Source organism: Scyliorhinus torazame, chromosome 5, assembly GCF_047496885.1.
Source record: "Scyliorhinus torazame isolate Kashiwa2021f chromosome 5, sScyTor2.1, whole genome shotgun sequence".
NCBI classification, from domain to species: Eukaryota; Metazoa; Chordata; class Chondrichthyes; order Carcharhiniformes; family Scyliorhinidae; genus Scyliorhinus; species Scyliorhinus torazame.
In genome coordinates, this window is record NC_092711.1 from 123097848 (window position 1) to 123113249 (window position 15402).

The following is a 15402-nucleotide window of genomic DNA, read 5'->3' on the forward strand; positions in this document are numbered from 1 at the left end:
TGGATTAGATGGGTCACGTCCCTGTGAAGTTAACGCAGATCATGTTAAGTTCGATCTAATTTCTACATCTCGTGGTTTTATATGTTGAAACATCTGTTTTTGAAAGAAACAGCAGTCGTCTTGTAATAAGTGGCCTAGCCTCTCAGCCTCAGCATGCGAATCTGCAGCAACACAGTGAGGTTGCACATTGTACACGTCCATTCATTGCCAGCTGTTTCTGTAGTGTTGTGGTTATCACATTCGCCTAACACACGAAAGGTCCACGGTTCGAAACCGAGCAGAAACATCTTGTACTTCCAGTTTAGTCTGTTGCTGACTATTGCCGCAATCTCGTAACTGGTCTTCATCAACGAGGAATAGCAAAATGCATGCACCCGTCTGGTTGTGGTTATTTACGAAAGCCCTGCATTCTCAATTTAACTTCCACTTGAAGCAAAATATAACTTATCTTCAGGTCTGTAAAGTTCGATTCCTGATGGTTTTATAAGTTGAGACATCGGTTTTAAAGAAACGGCTGTCTTCTTGTAATAAGTGACATGGCCTCTCAGACGAACCATGAGAATCTGCAGGCACACAGTGAGGTTGAACATTGCACAAGTCCATTGATTACTGCACCGCCAGCGGTTTCTGTAGTGTAGTGGTTAGCACATTCCCCTAACACGCGAAAGGTCCCCGGGGCCATACCGGGTAGAAACATCAAGTGCTTCTCATGTTGTGTGAGGAATGTTTGCACAAAGTACTTGTGTTCCCCCATCTCGTATGTTCGAGGATTATGAGGATTAGTCTCTCATGAGCCACCAAAATAAATTCCACATTAAGTCACAAGCACTGAATTTTCGACAGGCAATGAGAAGAAAAGGACCTTCTTATTTTGGATATGCGGAGCTAGTTCATCCACAACAGAATTTCATGCATTTACAAATGCAGATAAACCTACTTATTCACCATCTCAAACATGTCTAAATGAACGACAAATGCAACTTACTGCGGATGCTTCATTCTGAAACAAAAACAGAACATACTGGACAATCTCAGCAGGACTGACGGCCTCTGTGGAGCGAGATGGCAGCGGTCGTTCCGGGCCTGGGTGACTCTTTGTCAAAGCTGCAGAACTGGAAATGGGGTCAGATTCAGACAAATGTGGATGGGGCGGGGTTGGCGTGCCCTATTGGGCCTCGATAGAGTGGTCAGCAATAGGTGGAAAATGACGAAAATGTCTCGGACAGAAAGAAAAAGGGAATGTAAATGAGGCTAATCAAGGCTAACAAAGGTGCTGATAGTGGCGCCTCAAGAGATCAGAATGTGTTAATAGCAGAACAAAGTAAGCAGTGTGTCAGCGAACAATTGGCGACAGGGATCAGATTGCTCAAGTAGGATGGTATGGGCTGAGGGGAGGGGGGCAATGCTGAGGGTAAAACATGCCAATGGAAGGAATGAAAATAACTTGATGGAAATAAACAGATGGTCGAGGGAGAAGAGAGGTTACACAGTCTGATGTTGTTGAACTGAATAAAATGAAACATACAGAGAGCTGCCTGAATCTACTGGAATAAGTCAATAAAGGTAAGCGAATGTCCACACATAGACACGCTTTTAGACAATGTCCCGATTGTCTCGCGAACCTATTGGTTCCCTGCCGTGTGAGCTCAGCTTCTCAAAGCAAACCCAATGTGAATGAATCCCGCCGAATGAGCCGCAAAGAAATCATATCGCCTGACCAACAGAAAACCTTATCAAAGGGCGCGTCCGGGATTTGAACCCGGGATCTCCCGCAAGTGTTCGAAACCACGACACCCAAAGCGAGAATCATACCCCTAGACCAACGAGCCCAAAGATGTCATAGAAGCACGCTGTTATAGCCATCGAAATTTGATCCAACATCTGCGGAAGATACTGGAACAACTCAGCGAGTCAGGCGGAATTTGTCGACAGGACAACAAAGCTTGTCTTTCACCATCACCTTTCATTAAAACCGGGACGGGTTAGAAATGTCGGAAAATTTTAACCAAGTCAAATCCTGGTGGGAGCAATCAGAACAACAGGAAAGCGCTCTGACAGGGTGCAAGTCAGGAGAGATTAAATGAGAAAAGGCCTAGGTTTCCCTGGCCACAGAGTGAGGTGAGCATCGAATGAGAGAATAATTACACCACAGTATGAGGCCATTCCAGCCGCTGTGTCTGTGCCAGCTCTCAACAACTACCGCCCGGATACAAAGAAGAAGTGGAAACAAGATTCAGACCCAAATCTGCGATGGAAGGACACACAGAATGGGGGCAGCATTTACAGTGTGAGACTGTTGCACACACTATGAGTGTGAAAGCTGTATTGAGCCCAGTGGAAAGATGCGCTGCTGTTCCTCGAGTGTTTGTTGAGCTTCTTTGGAACATTTCAGGAGGCCGAGGTCCGGAAGGTCAGCGTTAAGATGCAACTCTCCAGTCAGTTCAATTCTCCACTTTGGCTCTGTGGATTAGATGGGTCACGTCCCTGTGAAGTTAACGCAGATCATGTTAAGTTCGATCTAATTTCTACATCTCGTGGTTTTATATGTTGAAACATCTGTTTTTGGAAGAAACAGCAGTCGTCTTGTAATAAGTGGCCTAGCCTCTCAGCCTCACCATGCGAATCTGCAGCAACACAGTGAGGTTGCACATTGTACACGTCCGTTGATTGCCAGCTGTTTCTGTAGTGTAGTGGTTATCACATTCGCCGAATACACGAAAGGTCCCCGCTTCGAAACTGGGCAGAAACATCTCGTACTTCCAGTTTAGTCTGTTGCTGACTATTGCCGCAATCTCGTAACTGGTCTTCATCAACGAGCAATAGCAAAATGCATGCACCCGTCTGGTTGTGGTTATTTACGAAAGCCCTGCATTCTCAATTTAACTTCCACTTGAAGCAAAATATAACTTATCTTCAGGTCTGTAAAGTTCGATTTCTGATTGTTTTATAAGTTGAGACATCGGTTTTAAAGAAACGGCTGTCTTCTTGTAATAAGTGACATGGCCTCTCAGACGAACCATGAGAATCTGCAGGCACACAGTGAGGTTGAACATTGCACAAGTCCATTGATTACTGCACCGCCAGCGGTTTCTGTAGTGTAGTGGTTAGCACATTCCCCTAACACGCGAAAGGTCCCCGGGGCCATACCGGGTAGAAACATCAAGTGCTTCTCATGTTGTGTGAGGAATGTTTGCACAAAGTACTTGTGTTCCCCCATCTCGTACGTTCGAGGATTATGAGGATTAGTCTCTCATGAGCCACCAAAATAAATTCCACATTAAGTCACAAGCACTGAATTTTCGACAGGCAATGAGAAGAAAAGGACCTTCTTATTTTGGATATGCGGAGCTAGTTCATCCACAACAGAATTTCATGCATTTACAAATGCAGATAAACCTACTTATTCACCATCTCAAACATGTCTAAATGAACGACAAATGCAACTTACTGCGGATGCTTCATTCTGAAACAAAAACAGAACATACTGGACAATCTCAGCAGGACTGACGGCCTCTGTGGAGCGAGATGGCAGCGGTCGTTCCGGGCCTGGGTGACTCTTTGTCAAAGCTGCAGAACTGGAAATGGGGTCAGATTCAGACAAATGTGGATGGGGCGGGGTTGGCGTGCCCTATTGGGCCTCGATAGAGTGGTCAGCAATAGGTGGAAAATGACGAAAATGTCTCGGACAGATAGAAAAAGGGAATGTAAATGAGGCTAATCAAGGCTAACAAAGGTGCTGATAGTGGCGCCTCAAGAGATCAGAATGTGTTAATAGCAGAACAAAGTAAGCAGTGTGTCAGCGAACAATTGGCGACAGGGATCAGATTGCTCAAGTAGGATGGTATGGGCTGAGGGGAGGGGGGCAATGCTGAGGGTAAAACATGCCAATGGAAGGAATGAAAATAACTTGATGGAAATAAACAGATGGTGGAGGGAGAAGAGAGATTACACAGTCTGATGTTGTTGAACTGAATAAAATGAAACATACAGAGAGCTGCCTGAATCTACTGGAATAAGTCAATAAAGGTAAGCGAATGTCCACACATAGACAAGCTTTTAGACAATGTCCCGATTGTCTCGCGAACCTATTGGTTCCCTGCCGTGTGAGCTCAGCTTCTCAAAGCAAACCCAATGTGAATGAATCCCGCCGAATGAGCCGCAAAGAAATGAAGAAAACATATCGCCTGACCAACAGAAAACGTTATCAAAGTGCTCGTCCGGGATTTGAACCCGGGACCTCCCGCAAGTTTCGAAACCACGACACCCAAAGCGAGAATCATACCCCTAGACCAACGAGCCCAAAGATGTCATAGAAGCACGCTGTTATAGCCATCGAAATTTGATCCAACATCTGCGGAAGATACTGGAACAACTCAGCGAGTCAGGCGGAATTTGTCGACAGGACAACAAAGCTTGTCTTTCACCATCACCTTTCATTAAAACCGGGACGGGTTAGAAATGTCGGACGTTTTAACCAAGTCAAATCCTGGTGGGAGCAAACAGAACAACAGGAAAGCGCTCTGACAGGGTGCAAGTCAGGAGAGATTAAATGAGAAAAGGCCTAGGGTTCCCTGGCCACAGAGTGAGGTGAGCATCGAATGAGAGAATAATTACACCACAGTATGAGGCCATTCCAGCCGCTGTGTCTGTGCCAGCTCTCAACAACTACCGCCCGGATACAAAGAAGAAGTGGAAACAAGATTCAAACCCAAATCTGCGATGGTAGTACACACAGAATGGAGGCAGCATTTACAGTGTGAGACGGTTGCACACACTATGAGTGTGAAAGCTGTATTGAGCCCAGTGGAAAGATGCGCTGCTGTTCCTCGAGTGTTTGTTGAGCTTCTTTGGAACATTTCAGGAGGCCGAGGTCCGGAAGGTCAGCGTTAAGATGCAGCTCTCCAGTCAGTTCAATTCTCCACTTTGGCTCTGTGGATTAGATGGGTCACGTCCCTGTGAAGTTAACGCAGATCATGTTAAGTTCGATCTAATTTCTACATCTCGTGGTTTTATATGTTGAAACATCTGTTTTTGAAAGAAACAGCAGTCGTCTTGTAATAAGTGGCCTAGCCTCTCAGCCTCACCATGCGAATCTGCAGCAACACAGTGAGGTTGCACATTGTACACGTCCGTTGATTGCCAGCTGTTTCTGTAGTGTAGTGGTTATCACATTCGCCTAACACGCGAAAGGTCCCCGGTTCGAAACCGGGCAGAAACATCTCGTACTTCCAGTTTAGTCTGTTGCTGACTATTGCCGCAGTCTCGTAACTGGTCTTCATCAACGAGGAATAGCAAAAGGCATGCACCCGTCTGGTTGTGGTTATTTACGAAAGCCCTGCATTCTCAATTTAACTTCCACTTCAAGCAAAACATAACTTATCTTCAGGTCTGTAAAGTTCGATTCCTGATTGTAAGTTGAGTTGTTATAAGTTGAGACATCGGTTTTAAAGAAACGGCTGTCTTCTTGTAATAAGTGACATGGCCTCTCAGACGAACCATGAGAATCTGCAGGCACACAGTGAGGTTGAACATTGCACAAGTCCATTGATTACTGCACCGCCAGCGGTTTCTGTAGTGTAGTGGTTAGCACATTCCCCTAACATGCGAAAGGTCCCCGGGGCCATACCGGGTAGAAACATCAAGTGCTTCTCATGTTGTGTGAGGAATGTTTGCACAAAGTACTTGTGTTCCCCCATCTCGTATGTTCGAGGATTATGAGGATTAGTCTCTCATGAGCCACCAAAATAAATTCCACATTAAGTCACAAGCACTGAATTTTCGACAGGCAATGAGAAGAAAAGGACCTTCTTATTTTGGATATGCGGAGCTAGTTCATCCACAACAGAATTTCATGCATTTACAAATGCAGATAAACCTACTTATTCACCATCTCAAACATGTCTAAATGAACGACAAATGCAACTTACTGCGGATGCTTCATTCTGAAACAAAAACAGAACATACTGGACAATCTCAGCAGGACTGACGGCCTCTCTGGAGCGAGATGGCAGCGGTCGTTCCGGGCCTGGGTGACTCTTTGTCAAAGCTGCAGAACTGGAAATGGGGTCAGATTCAGACAAATGTGGATGGGGCGGGGTTGGCGTGCCCTATTGGGCCTCGATAGAGTGGTCAGCAATAGGTGGAAAATGACGAAAATGTCTCGGACAGAAAGAAAAAGGGAATGTAAATGAGGCTAATCAAGGCTAACAAAGGTGCTGATAGTGGCGCCTCAAGAGATCAGAATGTGTTAATAGCAGAACAAAGTAAGCAGTGTGTCAGCGAACAATTGGCGACAGGGTTGCTCAAGTAGGATGGTATGGGCTGGGGGGAGGGGGGCAATGCTGAGGGTAAAACATACCAATGGAAGGAATGAAAATAACTTGATGGAAATAAACAGATGGTGGAGGGAGAAGAGAGATTACACAGTCTGATGTTGTTGAACTGAATAAAATGAAACATACAGAGGGCTGCCTGAATCAACTGGAATTAGTCAATAGAGGTAAGTGAATGTCATACCCCTAGACCAACGAGCCCCGGGAAAGTAACAGAAGCACGCTGTTATTGCCATCGAAAGTCGATCTAACATCTGCGGAAAATACTGGAACAACTCAGCGAGTCAGGCGGAATTTGTCGACAGGACAACAAAGCTTGTCTTTCACCATCACCTTTCATTAAAACCGGGACGGGTTAGAAATGTCGGACGTTTTAACCAAGTCAAATCCTGGTGGGAGTAAACAGAACAACAGGAAAGCGCTCTGACAGGGTGCAAGTCAGGAGAGATTAAATGAGAAAAGGCCTAGGGTTCCCTGGCCACAGAGTGAGGTGAGCATCGAATGAGAGAATAATTACACCACAGTATGAGGCCATTCCAGCCGCTGTGTCTGTGCCAGCTCTCAACAACTACCGCTCGGATACAAAGAAGAAGTGGAAACAAGATTCAAACCCAAATCTGCGATGGAAGGACACACAGAATGGGGGCAGCATTTACAGTGTGAGACTGTTGCACACACTATGAGTGTGAAAGCTGTATTGAGCCCAGTGGAAAGATGCGCTGCTGTTCCTCGAGTGTTTGTTGAGCTTCTTTGGAACATTTCAGGAGGCCGAGGTCCGGAAGGTCAGCGTTAAGATGCAACTCTCCAGTCAGTTCAATTCTCCACTTTGGCTCTGTGGATTAGATGGGTCACGTCCCTGTGAAGTTAACGCAGATCATGTTAAGTTCGATCTAATTTCTACATCTCGTGGTTTTATATGTTGAAACATCTGTTTTTGAAAGAAACAGCAGTCGTCTTGTAATAAGTGGCCTAGCCTCTCAGCCTCACCATGCGAATCTGCAGCAACACAGTGAGGTTGCACATTGTACACGTCCGTTGATTGCCAGCTGTTTCTGTAGTGTAGTGGTTATCACATTCGCCTAACACACGAAAAGTCCCCGGTTCGAAACCGGGCAGAAACATCTTGTACTTCCAGTTTAGTCTGTTGCTGACTATTGCCGCAATCTCGTAACTGGTCTTCATCAACGAGGAATAGCAAAATGCATGCACCCGTCTGGTTGTGGTTATTTACGAAAGCCCTGCATTCTCAATTTAACTTCCACTTGAAGCAAAATATAACTTATCTTCAGGTCTGTAAAGTTCGATTCCTGATTGTTTTATAAGTTGAGACATCGGTTTTAAAGAAACGGCTGTCTTCTTGTAATAAGTGACATGGCCTCTCAGACGAACCATGAGAATCTGCAGGCACACAGTGAGGTTGAACATTGCACAAGTCCATTGATTACTGCACCGCCAGCGGTTTCTGTAGTGTAGTGGTTAGCACATTCCCCTAACACGCGAAATGTCCCCGGGGCCATACCGGGTAGAAACATCAAGTGCTTCTCATGTTGTGTGAGGAATGTTTGCACAAAGTACTTGTGTTCCCCCATCTCGTATGTTCGAGGATTATGAGGATTAGTCTCTCATGAGCCACCAAAATAAATTCCACATTAAGTCACAAGCACTGAATTTTCGACAGGCAATGAGAAGAAAAGGACCTTCTTATTTTGGATATGCGGAGCTAGTTCATCCACAACAGAATTTCATGCATTTACAAATGCAGATAAACCTACTTATTCACCATCTCAAACATGTCTAAATGAACGACAAATGCAACTTACTGCGGATGCTTCATTCTGAAACAAAAACAGAACATACTGGACAATCTCAGCAGGACTGACGGCCTCTGTGGAGCGAGATGGCAGCGGTCGTTCCGGGCCTGGGTGACTCTTTGTCAAAGCTGCAGAACTGGAAATGGGGTCAGATTCAGACAAATGTGGATGGGGCGGGGTTGGCGTGCCCTATTGGGCCTCGATAGAGTGGTCAGCAATAGGTGGAAAATGACGAAAATGTCTCGGACAGAAAGAAAAAGGGAATGTAAATGAGGCTAATCAAGGCTAACAAAGGTGCTGATAGTGGCGCCTCAAGAGATCAGAATGTGTTAATAGCAGAACAAAGTAAGCAGTGTGTCAGCGAACAATTGGCGACAGGGATCAGATTGCTCAAGTAGGATGGTATGGGCTGAGGGGAGGGGGGCAATGCTGAGGGTAAAACATGCCAATGGAAGGAATGAAAATAACTTGATGGAAATAAACAGATGGTGGAGGGAGAAGAGAGATTACACAGTCTGATGTTGTTGAACTGAATAAAATGAAACATACAGAGAGCTGCCTGAATCTACTGGAATAAGTCAATAAAGGTAAGCGAATGTCCACACATAGACAAGCTTTTAGACAATGTCCCGATTGTCTCGCGAACCTATTGGTTCCCTGCCGTGTGAGCTCAGCTTCTCAAAGCAAACCCAATGTGAATGAATCCCGCCGAATGAGCCGCAAAGAAATGAAGAAAACATATCGCCTGACCAACAGAAAACCTTATCAAAGGGCTCGTCCGGGATTTGAACCCGGGACCTCCCGCAAGTTTCGAAACCACGACACCCAAAGCGAGAATCATACCCCTAGACCAACGAGCCCAAAGATGTCATAGAAGCACGCTGTTATAGCCATCGAAATTTGATCCAACATCTGCGGAAGATACTGGAACAACTCAGCGAGTCAGGCGGAATTTGTCGGCAGGACAACAAAGCTTGTCTTTCACCATCACCTTTCATTAAAACCGGGACGGGTTAGAAATGTCGGACGTTTTAACCAAGTCAAATCCTGGTGGGAGCAAACAGAACAACAGGAAAGCGCTCTGACAGGGTGCAAGTCAGGAGAGATTAAATGAGAAAAGGCCTAGGGTTCCCTGGCCACAGAGTGAGGTGAGCATCGAATGAGAGAATAATTACACCACAGTATGAGGTCATTCCAGCCGCTGTGTCTGTGCCAGCTCTCAACAACTACCGCCCGGATACAAAGAAGAAGTGGAAACAAGATTCAAACCCAAATCTGCGATGGTAGTCCACACAGAATGGGGGCAGCATTTACAGTGTGAGACGGTTGCACACACTATGAGTGTGAAAGCTGTATTGAGCCCAGTGGAAAGATGCGCTGCTGTTCCTCGAGTGTTTGTTGAGCTTCTTTGGAACATTTCAGGAGGCCGAGGTCCGGAAGGTCAGCGTTAAGATGCAGCTCTCCAGTCAGTTCAATTCTCCACTTTGGCTCTGTGGATTAGATGGGTCACGTCCCTGTGAAGTTAACGCAGATCATGTTAAGTTCGATCTAATTTCTACATCTCGTGGTTTTATATGTTGAAACATCTGTTTTTGAAAGAAACAGCAGTCGTCTTCTAATAAGTGGCCTAGCCTCTCAGCCTCACCATGCGAATCTGCAGCAACACAGTGAGGTTGCACATTGTACACGTCCGTTGATTGCCAGCTGTTTCTGTAGTGTAGTGGTTATCACATTCGCCTAACACGCGAAAAGTCCCCGGTTCGAAACCGGGCAGAAACATCTCGTACTTCCGGTTTAGTCTGTTGCTGACTATTGCCGCAGTCTCGTAACTGGTCTTCATCAACGAGGAATAGCAAAAGGCATGCACCCGTCTGGTTGTGGTTATTTACGAAAGCCCTGCATTCTCAATTTAACTTCCACTTCAAGCAAAACATAACTTATCTTCAGGTCTGTAAAGTTCGATTCCTGATTGTTTTATAAGTTGAGACATCGGTTTTAAAGAAACGGCTGTCTTCTTGTAATAAGTGACATGGCCTCTCAGACGAACCATGAGAATCTGCAGGCACACAGTGAGGTTGAACATTGCACAAGTCCATTGATTACTGCACCGCCAGCGGTTTCTGTAGTGTAGTGGTTAGCACATTCCCCTAACACGCGAAAGGTCCCCGGGGCCATACCGGGTAGAAACATCAAGTGCTTCTCATGTTGTGTGAGGAATGTTTGCACAAAGTACTTGTGTTCCCCCATCTCGTATGTTCGAGGATTATGAGGACTAGTCTCTCATGAGCCACCAAAATAAATTCCACATTAAGTCACAAGCACTGAATTTTCGACAGGCAATGAGAAGAAAAGGACCTTCTTATTTTGGATATGCGGAGCTAGTTCATCCACAACAGAATTTCATGCATTTACAAATGCAGATAAACCTACTTATTCACCATCTCAAACATGTCTAAATGAACGACAAATGCAACTTACTGCGGATGCTTCATTCTGAAACAAAAACAGAACATACTGGACAATCTCAGCACGACTGACGGCCTCTGTGGAGCGAGATGGCAGCGGTCGTTCCGGGCCTGGGTGACTCTTTGTCAAAGCTGGAGAACTGGAAATGGGGTCAGATTCAGACAAATGTGGATGGGGCGGGGTTGGCGTGCCCTATTGGGCCTCGATAGAGTGGTCAGCAATAGGTGGAAAATGACGAAAATGTCTCGGACAGAAAGAAAAAGGGAATGTAAATGAGGCTAATAAAGGCTAACAAAGGTGCTGATAGTGGCGCCTCAAGAGATCAGAATGTGTTAATAGCAGAACAAAGTAAGCAGTGTGTCAGCGAACAATTGGCGACAGGGTTGCTCAAGTAGGATGGTATGGGCTGGGGGGAGGGGGGCAATGCTGAGGGTAAAACATACCAATGGAAGGAATGAAAATAACTTGATGGAAATAAACAGATGGTGGAGGGAGAAGAGAGATTACACAGTCTGATGTTGTTGAACTGAATAAAATGAAACATACAGAGGGCTGCCTGAATCAACTGGAATTAGTCAATAGAGGTAAGTGAATGTCATACCCCTAGACTAACGAGCCCCGGGAAAGTAACAGAAGCACGCTGTTATTGCCATCGAAAGTCGATCTAACATCTGCGGAAAATACTGGAACAACTCAGCGAGTCAGGCGGAATTTGTCGACAGGACAACAAAGCTTGTCTTTCACCATCACCTTTCATTAAAACCGGGACGGGTTAGAAATGTCGGACGTTTTAACCAAGTCAAATCCTGGTGGGAGCAAACAGAACAACAGGAAAGCGCTCTGACAGGGTGCAAGTCAGGAGAGATTAAATGAGAAAAGGCCTCGGGTTCCCTGGCCACAGAGTGAGGTGAGCATCGAATGAGAGAATAATTACACCACAGTATGAGGCCATTCCAGCCGCTGTGTCTGTGCCAGCTCTCAACAACTACCGCCCGGATACAAAGAAGAAGTGGAAACAAGATTCAAACCCAAATCTGCGATGGTAGTGCACACAGAATGGGGGCAGCATTTACAGTGTGAGACGGTTGCACACACTATGAGTGTGAAAGCTGTATTGAGCCCAGTGGAAAGATGCGCTGCTGTTCCTCGAGTGTTTGTTGAGCTTCTTTGGAACATTTCAGGAGGCCGAGGTCCGGAAGGTCAGCGTTAAGATGCAGCTCTCCAGTCAGTTCAATTCTCCACTTTGGCTCTGTGGATTAGATGGGTCACGTCCCTGTGAAGTTAACGCAGATCATGTTAAGTTCGATGTAATTTCTACATCTCGTGGTTTTATATGTTGAAACATCTGTTTTTGAAAGAAACAGCAGTCGTCTTGTAATAAGTGGCCTAGCCTCTCAGCCTCACCATGCGAATCTGCAGCAACACAGTGAGGTTGCACATTGTACACGTCCGTTGATTGCCAGTTGTTTCTGTAGTGTAGTGGTTATCACATTCGCCGAACACACGAAAGGTCCCCGCTTCGAAACCGGGCAGAAACATCTCGTACTTCCAGTTTAGTCTGTTGCTGACTATTGCCGCAATCTCGTAACTGGTCTTCATCAACGAGGAATAGCAAAATGCATGCACCCGTCTGGTTGTGGTTATTTACGAAAGCCCTGCATTCTCAATTTAACTTCCACTTGAAGCAAAATATAACTTATCTTCAGGTCTGTAAAGTTCGATTCCTGATTGTTTTATAAGTTGAGACATCGGTTTTAAAGAAACGGCTGTCTTCTTGTAATAAGTGACATGGCCTCTCAGACGAACCATGAGAATCTGCAGGCACACAGTGAGGTTGAACATTGCACAAGTCCATTGATTACTGCACCGCCAGCGGTTTCTGTAGTGTAGTGGTTAGCACATTCCCCTAACACGCGAAAGGTCCCCGGGGCCATACCGGGTAGAAACATCAAGTGCTTCTCATGTTGTGTGAGGAATGTTTGCACAAAGTACTTGTGTTCCCCCATCTCGTATGTTCGAGGATTATGAGGATTAGTCTCACATGAGCCACCAAAATAAATTCCACATTAAGTCACAAGCACAAGTCACAATCCACATTTTCGACAGGCAATGAGAAGAAAAGGACCTTCTTATTTTGGATATGCGGAGCTAGTTCATCCACAACAGAATTTCATGCATTTACAAATGCAGATAAACCTACTTACTCACCATCTCAAACATGTCTAAATGAACGACAAATGCAACTTACTGCGGATGCTTCATTCTGAAACAAAAACAACATACTGGACAATCTCAGCAGGACTGACGGCCTCTCTGGAGCGAGATGGCAGCGGTCGTTCAGGGCCTGGGTGACTCTTTGTCAAAGCTGCAGAACTGGAAATGGGGTCAGATTCAGACAAATGTGGATGGGGCGGGGTTGGCGTGCCCTATTGGGCCTCGATAGAGTGGTCAGCAAAAGGTGGAAAATGACGAAAATGTCTCGGACAGAAAGAAAAAGGGAATGTAAATGAGGCTAATCAAGGCTAACAAAGGTGCTGATAGTGGCGCCTCAAGAGATCAGAATGTGTTAATAGCAGAACAAAGTAAGCAGTGTGTCAGCGAACAATTGGCGACAGGGATCAGATTGCTCAAGTAGGATGGTATGGGCTGAGGGGAGGGGGGCAATGCTGAGGGTAAAACATGCCAATGGAAGGAATGAAAATAACTTGATGGAAATAAACAGATGGTGGAGGGAGAAGAGAGATTACACAGTCTGATGTTGTTGAACTGAATAAAATGAAACATACAGAGAGCTGCCTGAATCTACTGGAATAAGTCAATAAAGGTAAGCGAATGTCCACACATAGACAAGCTTTTAGACAATGTCCCGATTGTCTCGCGAACCTATTGGTTCCCTGCCGTGTGAGCTCAGCTTCTCAAAGCAAACCCAATGTGAATGAATCCCGCCGAATGAACCGCAAAGAAATGAAGAAAACATATCGCCTGACCAACAGAAAACCTTATCAAAGGGCTCGTCCGGGATTTGAACCCGAGACCTCCCGCAAGTTTCGAAACCACGACACCCAAAGCGAGAATCATACCCCTAGACCAACGAGCACAAAGATGTCATCGAAGCACGCTGTTATAGCCATCGAAATTTGATCCAACATCTGCGGAAGATACTGGAACAACTCAGCGAGTCAGGCGGAATTTGTCGACAGGACAACAAAGCTTGTCTTTCACCATCACCTTTCATTAAAACCGGGACGGGTTAGAAATGTCGGACGTTTTAACCAAGTCAAATCCTGGTGGGAGCAAACAGAACAACAGGAAAGCGCTCTGACAGGGTGCAAGTCAGGAGAGATTAAATGAGAAAAGGCCTAGGGTTCCCTGGCCACAGAGTGAGGTGAGTATCGAATGAGAGAATAATTACACCACAGTATGTGGCCATTCCAGCCGCTGTGTCTGTGCCAGCTCTCAACAACTACCGCCCGGATACAAAGAAGAAGTGGAAACAAGATTCAAACCCAAATCTGCGATGGTAGTACACACAGAATGGGGGCAGCATTTACAGTGTGAGACGGTTGCACACACTATGAGTGTGAAAGCTGTATTGAGCCCAGTGGAAAGATGCGCTGCTGTTCCTCGAGTGTTTGTTGAGCTTCTTTGGAACATTTCAGGAGGCCGAGGTCCGGAAGGTCAGCGTTAAGATGCAGCTCTCCAGTCAGTTCAATTCTCCACTTTGGCTCTGTGGATTAGATGGGTCACGTCCCTGTGAAGTTAACGCAGATCATGTTAAGTTCGATCTAATTTCTACATCTCGTGGTTTTATATGTTGAAACATCTGTTTTTGAAAGAAACAGCAGTCGTCTTGTAATAAGTGGCCTAGCCTCTCAGCCTCACCATGCGAATCTGCAGCAACACAGTGAGGTTGCACATTGTACACGTCCGTTGATTGCCAGCTGTTTCTGTAGTGTAGTGGTTATCACATTCGCCTAACACGCGAAAGGTCCCCGGTTCGAAACCGGGCAGAAACATCTCGTACTTCCAGTTTAGTCTGTTGCTGACTATTGCCGCAGTCTCGTAACTGGTCTTCATCAACGAGGAATAGCAAAAGGCATGCACCCGTCTGGTTGTGGTTATTTACGAAAGCCCTGCATTCTCAATTTAACTTCCACTTCAAGCAAAACATAACTTATCTTCAGGTCTGTAAAGTTCGATTCCTGATTGTTTTATAAGTTGAGACATCGGTTTTAAAGAAACGGCTGTCTTCTTGTAATAAGTGACATGGCCTCTCAGACGAACCATGAGAATCTGCAGGCACACAGTGAGGTTGAACATTGCACAAGTCCATTGATTACTGCACCGCCAGCGGTTTCTGTAGTGTAGTGGTTAGCACATTCCCCTAACATGCGAAAGGTCCCCGGGGCCATACCGGGTAGAAACATCAAGTGCTTCTCATGTTGTGTGAGGAATGTTTGCACAAAGTACTTGTGTTCCCCCATCTCGTATGTTCGAGGATTATGAGGATTAGTCTCTCATGAGCCACCAAAATAAATTCCACATTAAGTCACAAGCACTGAATTTTCGACAGGCAGTGAGAAGAAAAGGACCTTCTTATTTTGGATATGCGGAGCTAGTTCATCCACAACAGAATTTCATGCATTTACAAATGCAGATAAACCTACTTATTCACCATCTCAAACATGTCTAAATGAACGACAAATGCAACTTACTGCGGATGCTTCATTCTGAAACAAAAACAGAACATACTGGACAATCTCAGCAGGACTGACGGCCTCTCTGGAGCGAGA

The 15402-nt window shown here is 45.6% G+C and overlaps 5 non-coding genes across 5 annotated transcripts; 4 read left to right on the forward strand and 1 right to left on the reverse strand.

Moving 5' to 3' along the window:
- The first annotated feature begins 5145 nt into the window (after positions 1-5145).
- On the forward strand, positions 5146-5218 carry trnav-aac (transfer RNA valine (anticodon AAC)). The gene has a single exon. It is a non-coding gene; the product is annotated as a tRNA-Val (tRNA).
- Positions 5219-7380: 2162 nt separating this feature from the next.
- trnav-aac (transfer RNA valine (anticodon AAC)) lies at positions 7381-7453 on the forward strand. The gene has a single exon. It is a non-coding gene; the product is annotated as a tRNA-Val (tRNA).
- A 1460-nt stretch (positions 7454-8913) lies between these two features.
- Positions 8914-9003, reverse strand: trnap-ugg (transfer RNA proline (anticodon UGG)). Its single transcript is given in 2 exon segments — positions 8914-8949; positions 8968-9003. It is a non-coding gene; the product is annotated as a tRNA-Pro (tRNA).
- An 846-nt stretch (positions 9004-9849) lies between these two features.
- On the forward strand, positions 9850-9922 carry trnav-aac (transfer RNA valine (anticodon AAC)). The gene has a single exon. It is a non-coding gene; the product is annotated as a tRNA-Val (tRNA).
- A 4630-nt stretch (positions 9923-14552) lies between these two features.
- On the forward strand, positions 14553-14625 carry trnav-aac (transfer RNA valine (anticodon AAC)). Its single transcript has one exon. It is a non-coding gene; the product is annotated as a tRNA-Val (tRNA).
- The last annotated feature ends 777 nt before the right edge of the window (positions 14626-15402 follow it).